Here is a 9,582-nt window from a genome sequence, read left to right as displayed (position 1 = left end):
GTTTAGATTTTTTTTTCTGATCTTGATTTAACTTTGATACCTGGTATCTGTCTAGAAATCATCCATTTCACCTAAATTTTCCAGTTTTGTCGAGTATAGACTTTTCTAGTAGGATCTGATGATTTTTTAAATTTACTCAGTTTTTGTTGTTATGTCTCCCTTTTCATTTCTGATTTTGTTAATTTGGATATGGTTTCTGTGCCCTCTAGTTAGTTTGGCTAAGGGTTTATCTATCTTCTTGATTTTCTCAAAGAACCAACTCCTAGTTTTGTTGATTATTTGTATAGTTCTCTCTCTCTCTCTCTCTCTCTCTCTCTCTCTCTCTCTCTCTCTCTCTCTCTTCTTTTTTTCTTCTTAATGGTTAATTTCTGCTCTGAGTTTGATTATTTCCTGCTCCTCTTGTGTGTATTTGCTTCTTTTTGTCCTAGAGCTTTCAGATGTGCTGTTAACCTGCTAATGTAGGATCTCTCTAATTTCTTTATGAAGGAACTCAGAGCTATGAGTTCTTTTCTTAGCTCTACTTTCTTTGTGTTGCATAAATTTGGGTGTGCTCTGCCTTCAGTTTTGTTAAGTTTTAAAATCTTTAATTTCTTTATTTCTTCCCTGACCAAGTTATCATTGAGTAGAGAGTTGTTCGGCTTCCATGTGTATGTGGGATTTCTGTTGTTTTTGTTGTTATTAAAAACCAGCCATAGTCTGTGGTGATCTGATAGGATGCATAAGATTAATTCAATCTACTTGTATCAATTGAGGCTTGTTTTGTGTCTGATTATATGGTCAGTTTTGAAGAAGGTAACATGAGGTGCTGAGAAGAAGGTATATTCTTTTGCTTTAGGATGAAATGTCCTATAAATATCTGTTAGATCCATTTGGTTCTTAACTTCTGTTAGTTTCACTGTGTCTCTGTTTAGTTTCTGTTTCCAGGATCTGTCCATTGGTGAGAGTAGGGTGTTGAAGTCTTCGACTATTATTGTGTGAGATTCAATGTGTGCTTTGAACTTTAGTAGTGTTTCTTTTACAAATGTGGATACTCTTGCATTTGGGGCATAGATGTTCAGAATTGAGATTTCATCTTATTGAGTTTTTTTTTTCCTTTGATGAGCATGAAATGTCCCTCCCCATCTTTTTTTTTATAGCTTTTGGTTAGAAGTCTACTTTACTGAATATTAGAATGGCTATTCCAACTTGTTTCTTGAGACTATTTGCTTGGAAATTTTTTTTCCAGCCTTTTGCTCTGAGTTGGTGTCTGTCTTTGTCACTGAGGTGTATTTCATGTATGTAACAAAATGCCAGGTCCTGTTTACTTATCCAGTAACTTAGCCTGTGTCTTTTTATTGGGGAATTGAGTACATTGATGTTGAGAGATATTAAAGACTAATGATTGTTGCCTCCTGTTATTTTTGTTGTTAGAGGTAGAATTATGTTTGTGTGGTTCCCTTCTTTTGAGTTTGTTGTGAGAAGCATAATTTCTTGGTGTTTGTTGGGTGTAGTTTCCCTCCTTGTGTTGGAGTTTTCCTTCTATTATCTCCTGTAGGGCTGGTTTTGTGGAAAGCTATTGTTTAAATTTTGTTTTGTCATGGAATAGTTTTGTTTCTCCATATATGGTAATTGAGAGTTTCACTGGGTATAGTAGCATGGGCTGGCATTTTTGTTCTCTTGGGATCTCTATGACATCTGTCCAAGGTCATCTGACTTTTAGAGTCTCTGTCGAGAAATCTGGTATAATTTTGATAAGCCTACCTTTATATATTACTTGGCCTTTTCCCCCTTACTGCTGTTAATATTTTTCTTTGTTTTATGCATTTGATGTTTTGATTATTATGTGGCAGGAGGAATTTTTTTTTTCTGGACCAAACTATTTGGCGTTCCGTAGGCTTTCTATATATTTGTGGGTGTCTCTTTCTTTAGGTTAGAGAAGTTTTCTTCTATGATTTTGTTGAAAATGCTTACTGTCCCTTTGAGTTGGGAATCTTTGCTCTTTTCTCTACCTGTTATTCTCAGGTTTGGTCTTTTTATTGTGTCCTGAATTTCTTGGATGTTTTGGGTTAGGAGCTTTTTGCACTTGTATTTTCTTTGACTGTTGTATCAATATCTTCTATGGTATCTTCTACACCCAAGATTTTCTCTTATATCCCTTGTATTCTAATGGTAATACTTGCATCCGTGACTCCTGCTCTCTTTCCTAGGTTTTCCATCTCCAGGATTGTCTCCTTTTGTGATTTCTTTAATGTTTCTAGTTCCATCTTTAGATCCTGGGTGGTTTTGTTCAATTTCTTCACCTGTTTGATTGTGTTCTCCTGTATTTCCTTAAGGGACTTATTAAGGATCCCCTTAAGATCCTCTATCATCATCATGAGATGAGATTTTTAGATAAGAATCTTGATTTTCAGATGTGTTAGGGTATTCAGGGCTTGCTGTGGTAGGAGAACTGTGTTCTTATATTGCCAATTGGCATTCATTCCTGTTGCTTATGATTTTGCACTTGCCTCTTGCCATCTGGTTATCTCTAGTGTTAACTGATCTTGCTGTCTATGTCCCTCCTGTGAACCTGGTTATGTTGGGTCTCCTTGGGTCAGGCTGTCTCTAAGTGTGGAAGGGGGTCTGGAGCACCTGATCTGTGACCCTAACTGAATCAGAACTCATAGAAGCCAAGCTGCCTCTGGGTGTGGATGGGGGCAGAAGCAGGATATAGAGCACAGGATCTGCTCCAGGGTGCAGATGTGAACCAGAAAGAAGGTATGTTTGTTTCTTATTAGGCAACCATAGTATTTGGGTCTTGCTTCCCTATCATTTCTAGAAGACACAACTTCAAAGCAGACTCCCTGTTCCTCTGACTCATAAAATATTTCTTCCACCTCTTCCATGATGTTTCCTGAACCTTAGGTATGGTGTTGTGTTATAGATGTGTTGGTTTTACTGTGTAACTCCTACCCATGGCTATATCCAATTTAGATAGATACAAATGTTAAGAAGGAATTAGGAGTTCTGAGAAACCTCTGGGGACTACATATCCAAATGATTTTTAAAGTGATGAAGTTGAAAAGAAGAATAGAAGTTTTGTAACCCAGATTAAAAACATGAAATTTAAGATTTCAAAGGTAGTGCTCTCTTTGGCAGCCCATATACTAAAATTGGAATAGTACAGAGAAGATTAGCATGGTCCTGAGCAAGGATGAAACACAAATTCATGAAGCATTCCATATTTTTCTCAATGTATTTGAAATTATTAATGAACCAACTGCTGTTGCTATTGTTTATGGCTTAGATAAGAATATTGGAGCTGAAAGGAATGTGCTGATTTTTGACTTGGGAGGTGTCACTTTTGAAATGTTGATCCTCACTATTGAGGATCAAATTTTTGAAGCCAAATCAATAGCTGGAGATACCCACTTGTGTACAGAAGACTTTGACAACCAAATGGTCAACCGTTTCATTGCTGAGTTTAAGTGAAAGCACAATAAGGACATCAGTGAGAACAAGAGAGCTGTCTGGCATCTTTACACTGCCTGTGAATAGGCCAAGTACACCCTCTCCTCCAGCACCCAAGCCAGTATTGAGATTGATTCATTCTCTCTCTCTCTCTCTCTCTCTCTCTCTCTCTCTCTCTCTCTCTCTCTCTCTCTCTCTGAGGGAATTGTCTTCTATAACTCCATTACCCAGGCTTGATTTAAGGAATTGAATGTTGACCTATTCCATGGTGCACTGGATCCTGTAGAGAAGGTCCTTTGAGATGCCAAACTAGATAAGTCACAGATTCATGATACTGTCACGATACCAGAATCCCCAAGATTCAAAAACTTCTGCAAGACTTCTTCAATGGAAAAAAACTGAATAAGAGCATTAACCCCGATGAAGCTGTTGCCTATAGTGCAGCTGTGCAGGCAGCCATTCTATCTGGACACAAGTCTATGAATATTCAGGATTTGCTGCTCTTGGATGTCACTCCTCTTTCCCTTGGTATTGAAACTGCTAGTGGAGTCATGACTGTCCTCNTCAAGAGCAATACCACCATTCTCACCAAGCAGACACAGACTTTCATCACCAGCCTTGTGTACTCATTCAGGTGTATGAAGGTGAAAGGGCCTTGACCAAGGACAACAACCTGCTTGGAAAGTTTGAGCTCACAGTCATCCCTCCAGCACCCCATGGGGTTACTCAGATTGAGGTTACTTTTGACATTCATACCAATGACATCCTCAATATTTCTGCTGTAGATAAGAGCACAGGAAAGAAGAACATGATCACTATCACCAATGACAAAGACCACTTGAGTAAGGAGTATATTGAGGGCATGGTCCAAGAATCTAAGTACAAAGTTGAGGATGAGAAGCAGAGAGATAAGTTCTTCTCTAAGAATTCACTAGAGTCTTGTGCCTTCAACATGAAAGCAACTGTTGAAGATGAGAAACTTCAAGGCAAGATCAATGATGAGGTCAAGCAGAAGATTCTTGACAAGTGCAATGAAATCTTCAGCTGGTTGGATAAGAACCAGACTGTAGAGAAGGGAGAGTTTGAGCATCAGCAGAAAGAAATGGATAAAGTCTACAACCATATCTTTACCAAGCTATACCAGAGTAGTAGTGGCGTGCTTGGAGTAATGCCTGGTGGCCTCCCTGGTGGAGGAGCTCCTCCATCTAGTGGTGCTGCTTCAGGCCACACCATTGAAGAGATGGATTAAGTCAGTCCAAGAAGAGGGTGTAGCATTGTTCCACAGGGACCCAAAACAGGTAAAATGGAATAATAAAACTATTTAAATTGGCACCAAAAAAAAAGATTTCAAAGGTAATACAAAATGTACTTTAAGTAGATTGCTAACAGAAAATATATATTTATCCCTTTAGAGTTGAAAGGTAGAAGCTCAACTATCAGATGGACATTGGCAGTTTTTAGGGTGTTGCTTGCAGAACATTTTGCCATGGAACCATATAAAGGAAAAATGCCTGAATGCTCAAAAGGGGAAAGTAGAGAGTTAGGGCAGATGTGATATATTAGAACAGCATTATCTCTGGGGAGAGGCTCTTCTGAAGGAAATAAGCCACATCATAGAACCAACAGTAGGGAGAGAACAAAACCCAAGTGTAGAACTTGGGAGAACTTGCAATGTGCCCACCCTCCAGTCAAGTGCTACTAATCTGGAAGTACTAATGCACAAAGCCATGTGGGTATCTGAGAAAGAAATGAAAAACATGAATCAGCTAAGATCATGTAGAAATAGAATTCTCTCTGAAAATTCAGTTTATCCTAGGCAACAGCAAAATGGTGTTTAATTGTCATGATGAACCTTGTTGTCCAAGTATACAGGCAGGAGACATTTTCAACATGCTGCACAAAGAACCTTGTATTTTCTGAAACCACCATCAAGAGGAAGAGGAAGCATAGGAGACAAGCCAGGATCAAGAGAGCTACAGGAGCATATAAACAAACTGTAGTAGTTACCATGATAAAATAACTGAGAGAAACAAGGTAAGGAATGAACATATTTTGGCTTGTGGTCTGAGAGAATACAGTGAAGCACATCACAGATGTGACAGCATGAAAATGAAACTGTCTCTCTACATCTCTGGTTCAGAAAAAAAAAAATGGCTAATCAGGAAATAATCCAGAAGGAAGGCTATCCTCCAGCAACTCATTTCTTTCAGTGAAGTCCCACCTGCTAAATATCCCACAATTGTTCAGGCACATAAGCCTATGGTAGACATTTCACTTCCAAGTATAACATAAATGAAATTACATTTTCAGAATAGACCACCCCACATAATTGGTCAATAACAAACACTTCTTTATTCTATTCCTTTTGGAAGAACTAAGCAATATGGTAAGCACCCACCATTGACTAGAAAGTCCTCAGTACCTTTTACAAAACAACTTGTCTTTTGAGAAGCAAAAAGTGGTGTTGGTGACATGGACTGCCTGTCTAGAAGCTGCCCTGATGTCCAGTGATTTGTCATGTAAAATAGAGGTTCTTAGCCTGCTGGAGGTCTGATGGAAAGAACAAAGTTCAAAGTGATAGTTATTTTCAGATATAAATTCAATCTACTTACGTCTGTGTGGAGGATTTTTATCACATTGTAACAGAGCCATTTTTGGTTTGGTTTTCTATATTTTATTACTGTCCTACCCTTCCCTTAAGAAGGTTAATGTGATCTCATCTACAACTACATATTGAAGTTGATTCTTCAGGAGCTTATGGCATTTTCCACAATGGTATCAAATCCTACCAAAAATACATAAAGCAGAATCATGAGGAAAGAGAACCAGATTCTCTTTAACTGTATCCTACCTCCTCACCACTTGGCAGTATATTTCATTGCTGGTCATATAGGCTGAGATATACACTTCTACTGTTGATCCAGATGCTATAACTGAGCCAATCAAATGATATAAACTACATGACTTAGAAGATGTAGTAGCTTTCAATTTGTCTCTCAAAAGACTCATTATTGAGTCAAACATTCCTTATGAAATTCTTTCATAAGAATTATTCATCACGGAAATACTATTACCTCTTTTGTTAATAGATGAATGTTCCAATGGTTGTTTAAGCAGATTCATCAACCTGATGGGCAGATTGTCATGCCATGAAATACTTTACATAAAAAATTCAGAATTGTATTGGCAACTTAACTTCTGATTTAATAACACTGACATGATAGTTAACACATAAAATGAACTTAACTGACACTTTAACATTAGAAAATACACTTTAGACAGGAGTAGTTGTCAGAAACATGGACGTTTCTTCTAACAGACAATTGTGTGACCATTTATTTCTCAGAAAACAGCTGCAAGAAATAAATGTTCTTTTCTTTTGATTTAGCTCTTCTCCAGAACTCTTGGGAACTCAAACACTTAATAGAACTCTTGGTTTTACAAAAGAGTATATCTTTTTGGCACAAGTCAGAGGTGTAAATTAAATAAGCTAGCATCTCAGATGTAGTCCTTAACTCTAAATCATTAAGAAACAAGTAACAGGTGAAGACATCATCTTGATTATTAGTCTTTCAGATCACATCCAGAGAAAATGGGAAGTAAAAGTGTCAAAAGTAAATAAAGTAAAATAAATATATTTTTTAAACTAAAGTATTGAGAGTCAAAGATAGAGACTATGGAGAAAACTCAGCTTGACCACCATGCACTTACCCAGCAGATATTAAGCTGAACCCTAGAGCCAAAGACCATTTTCATGGAACTTTGTTTCTTCTGCAATTATTTTCTCTCCCCAAGTGGTAGTAAACTCTCCTGGGGCAGTCATGTCATTCTCCCAACACTGAACACCTTTCCCTGTATCAGAAAGTTAATCACTTGTGCAAGACCAAACCCCAGGAACCCCTAATTTGGGTTCTAAGAAAGATATATTTGAATTGATAAAATGGTGCTATAAAATGCTCTCTGCACTAAATAGCATTGGGAAAGTAAATTACTTATGAGTTCTACATGCCTCAAAATAGGAATTAATGTTCCAGCCTAGGATGCTGCCTCATTTATAAGTACTGGTGGAGGGTGGATAAACCACTTCAATGAGTTTCCAAAGAATGTAATAGAAATATATATCCATTAGCTTTGAAAGAGAGAGACTAAATATGGAATATTAGAGAGAAAATATGCTACTGTTAAAATCTGGAAAGTCCTTTGAAGTCCCATGTGAAATTCAAGACTTGGTCCTGGACTTTGGAACCATTAGGAGGAGGCAGAACTAAGAGATGGGACCAAGAGGAAGTCTTTCATTCATTATAGGCATGCATTTGTCAAACCCTGGTCTTTTTCTTCACTCTTCCCTGATGTGAAGTAAATGGCTTAATTCTACCAGCCATGGGGTTCTGCTTTATACACACACACACACACACACACACACACACACACACGCACGCACACACACACAAGCAATGATGTCAACCAGTCATGGACTTAAACACGAGTCCCAAAAAACCTTCTCTTTAAAAGCTGATTTTCTCCCCGATAGTGGTGGTGCATAACTTTAATCCCAGCACTTGGGAGGCAGAGACGGGCAGATCTCTGTGAGTTTGAGGCCAGTGGGGTCTACAGAGTGAGTTCCAGGACAGCCAGGGATAACCAAGGATACCTGGTCTTGAGAATGAAAATAAGGAGAGAGAGAACAAAAAATAAAAAGTAAAAAAATAATGAAAGGTATATCCCCATCTGCACAGTCTATTTGGACAAAGAGAACAAAAGTACCACCTATTGAGTGAGTTCTACAGAAATTATTTTTATTAGATAATTAATTTATATACATTTCAAATATTATCCCCTTTCCTAGTGTCCCCTCGGAAAACCTCCTATCCCTTCCCCCAACCCACTGTCATCAACCCACCCACTCATGCTTCCTGATCCTGGCAGTCTCCTATATTAGGGCATATCATATTCACAGGACCAAGGGCCTCTCCTCCCATTGATGACTGACTAGGCCATCCTGTGCTATGTATGCAGCTAGAGTAATAAGTCCCACCATATGTTTTCTTTGGTTGATGGTTTAGTCCCAGGGAGCTCTGGAAATACTGGATAGTTCATATTGTTATTCCTCCTATGGGGCTGCAAACCCCTTCAGCTACTTGGACACTTTCTCTAGCTTCTTCATTGGGGACCCTATGCTCTGTCCAATTGATGGCTGTGAGCATCCACTTCTGTTTTTGTCAGGAACTGGCAGAAACTCTGAGGAGACACCTTTATCAGGCTCTTGCAGCAAGATCTTGTTGGCATCCACAACAGTGTCTGGTTTGGGGGAATGTCTATGGGATGGATCCCCAGGTAGGGAAGTCACTAAATGGCCATTCCTTTAGTCTCTTCTCCATACTTTGTATCTGTAACTCCTTCCATTGGTATTTTGTCTCCCCTTCTAAGAAAGATCAAAGTATCCACACTTTGGCCTTCTTTCTTGTTGAGATTCATATGGATTGTGAATGGTATCTTGGGTATTCCAAACTTCTGGGTTAATATCCACTTATCAGTGACTACATACGATGTGCATTCTTTTGGGATTGGGTTACCTCACTCAGGATGATATCCTCAAGATCCATCAATTTGTCTAAGAATTTCATAAATTCATTGTTTTTAATAGCTGCATAGTACTCCATTGTGTAAATGTACAATATTTTCTGCATCCATTCCTCTGTTGAGGGACATCTGGGTTCTTTATAGCTTCTGCCTATTATAATGCTGCTATGAACATAGTGGAGCATGTGTCCTTATTACCAGTTGGAGCATCATCTGCTCTGGGTACATGCCCAGGAGAGGTATTGCTGGATCTTCTGGTAGTACCATGTCCAATTTACTGAGGAACCACCAGACAGATATCAAGAGTGTTTGTGCCAGCTTTCAAGCCCACAAGCAATGTAGGACCGAGTACAGAAGCTTGCAATCCCACCAGCAATGGAGGAGTGTTCCTCTTTCTCCACATCCTCTCCAGCATCTGCGGTCACCTGAATTTTTGATCTTAGCCATTCTGACTGGTATGAGGTGGAATCTCAGAGTTCTTTTGATTTGCATTTCCCTGATGATTAAGGATGTTGAACATTTTTTCAGGTGCTTCTCTGGCATTCAGTATTCCTCAGGTGAGAATTCTTTGTT

General features: G+C 38.6%; 1 protein-coding gene, 1 non-coding gene and 1 pseudogene across 3 annotated transcripts in view; all 3 read left to right on the top strand.

Moving 5' to 3' along the window:
* Window positions 1-9,582, top strand: part of Cpa6 (carboxypeptidase A6) — a 364,349-nt gene that overhangs the window by 164,371 nt on the left and 190,396 nt on the right. The gene's annotated exons all lie outside the window — the stretch shown is intronic.
* LOC115032357 lies at window positions 3,102-3,207 on the top strand. The gene has a single exon (XR_003838036.1). It is a non-coding gene; the product is annotated as a U6 spliceosomal RNA (small nuclear RNA).
* Window positions 3,157-4,678, top strand: LOC110301608 (annotated as a pseudogene). Its single transcript, XR_002378727.1, has 2 exons — window positions 3,157-4,126; window positions 4,574-4,678. The product of XR_002378727.1 is annotated as a heat shock cognate 71 kDa protein pseudogene (transcript).

Source organism: Mus caroli, chromosome 1 (genome assembly GCF_900094665.2).
Source record: "Mus caroli chromosome 1, CAROLI_EIJ_v1.1, whole genome shotgun sequence".
NCBI classification, from domain to species: domain Eukaryota; kingdom Metazoa; phylum Chordata; class Mammalia; order Rodentia; family Muridae; genus Mus; species Mus caroli.
The sequence above is the reverse complement of the archived record's forward strand: the minus strand, read 5'-3'. Positions and strand labels throughout refer to the sequence as shown.